This window comes from Urocampus carinirostris, chromosome 3, assembly GCF_059441175.1.
Source record: "Urocampus carinirostris isolate Australia breed hairy pipefish chromosome 3, RoL_Ucar_1.0, whole genome shotgun sequence".
Classification (NCBI taxonomy): Eukaryota; Metazoa; Chordata; class Actinopteri; order Syngnathiformes; family Syngnathidae; genus Urocampus; species Urocampus carinirostris.
The window spans coordinates 10,972,949-10,975,136 of record NC_142351.1 but is presented as its reverse complement, the minus strand read 5'-3'; positions in this window follow the sequence as shown (position 1 = coordinate 10,975,136).

Sequence of the window (2,188 nt, the reverse complement as noted above, 5' to 3'; positions counted from 1 at the left end):
ATTTGGATTGATTGGTGAAATTAATCTGTCCGCCTGTAATAATGGGTCAGTTATAGTTAAATAGTTACATTTATTCTGTCATTTATCATGGTGTATGAACCAAGCTGAACACAACTGTCATGATTACTGAGTGGCTCAGGAGGTAGAGCGCTCGTCTTGGGATCAAGGGATCCCAGTTCGAATCCCGGCTTGTCCGTGTTACATGTCGACGTGTCCTTGGGTAAGACACTGAACCCCTAATACCCCCAATTAGCAGGTTAGCGCCTTACATGGCTGCAAGGCCGCTATTGGGATATGTGGAGCACATTGTAAAGCGCTTTGGGAAGTCATTGACTTGAAAAGCGCTATATAAATGCAGATCATTTCATTTCATGTGATGCACCTGTGCCCGCTCATTTGGCACCAACTGCCTCGGACTCTGATTGGCTCCCTGTCCCTATTTAAACCCTCTCTCATCTGTCCCCTTTTGTCAGTCCGTCTGCGAACCTCAGTTAACACTAGGCATGCCTTTTTTGACCCTGACTCCCACCTGGTTTTTGCTCCCGTCTGTCCCCAGGCTTCGACCCGTTTTTGGTCCTGACCACGTCTACTCCCCCGTCCCGGCTTTCGACCTCTTTTTGTCTCCGACCACGTCTACTCTCCTTCCCTGGCTTACGACTCGCTTCCGAACCCGACGACGTTTTTGATCTCCTGTCCCGGCTATTGACCCGTTTTCCGTTCCCGACACCGCCATCGCTCGCCACGGAAGATCCACTTCTTCGTTCAAAGCGACCTGCTTCCTGCGTCTAGCAAGCACCGGATCCCGGGCGCTGTCCTTCCTCTTTCCTTCAATAAAACTTGTGAGAAACGTTACGCTATTGGGTCCTGTTTCCGTTCTGGTCCTGACACAAAACAACTAATCCCACTTAGTTATCAGTTTTCAATGGATACTTGGGTAAGTCCTTTCATTTTCTGTTTGCTTGCGCATGTATACTCATTTCAGTAACCAAATTGCTTGTGCGTACGCAGACTGTCCCTCATTCTGGATATTTTTATCACTCGAAGCACTGTGGGACTTGTAGTACGGAGAATGTTACACTCAAACCCTGGCTCACTCGCTAAAAAAAGCCTTGTGAATTTCTTTGGGGCCTTTCGGTTTTATTATTGCCCCCACCGTGAAATTCTACACTTGTATACATATTTAATGAATTCAACATTAGTATCCATCCATTTATAGTTGTATAGTCCGTTTTTTACAAGTAAATATTGCAAAGACGTATAAGTACGATAATTTGTTGGATCTGGTGAGTGACATGAATGAAATCATCCTTTAATGTCAAAAATTAACCTTGAAAATTTGATTTTTTCTTAATGACGTCGCACCCGCTTTGCCCTTGTAATCGGATTACTTGCAACCATCATGTGTTTTGTCCATTTGTCTAGGCATGTAAACACCTCATTGGGATTGCTCCAGAAATCCAATATTCTGTTTCCAATCTGATTATTGCCTGCATGTACAGTAAACGTAGTCGATGTGACTAGAAAACTACTGCCTTTTGCCATTAAAGGACAGTGCAAATATGGCAAGAGATTTTCTAGCATATTTTACACAACTGTGCTACTTTTTGTGTGTTTCAATACGTGCATGAAATGGAAAAAAAATAATAGCAATTACTGCTGTCTGCAACACGTGCATACGACCTTAAAAGTGAAAGGTCCTGAGGCATTGACTTAAAATAGTTGATTTCAAGGGCATTGCTGTTGATGTAACTAAAACCAAGCAGGCATGAATCAACTGTGGCAAAAAAAAAAACAATTGCAGTCACCCCTTTGAACCAGTAAAGACCTTTGTTCTTATTACTCAATTGTATCTCTTATACCCAGGGGTTGGGTAGGGTTACTTTAACTGGATTACTTTCAATTACTTTTGGATTACTCCTTTACCAAATATGCTTATAAAAGACCAAATAAACTAAATATGAATAAAATTATGACTCACTTTCTCTCCTGGCTTTGATCTCTTTGATCTCCGGCAAAACTGACATAAAATGCGACAGAAACAAAATGAAAATAAATCCAAACAGCTTGCCAACATCATTTTTGCCGTTCCATGTATTCCGTTACTCCCCAAGCCTGCACAAAATTTAGTAATTTTATTCATATTTAGTTTCTTTTGTCTTTTATTAGCAGCCACTCCAGCAGCTCCCGT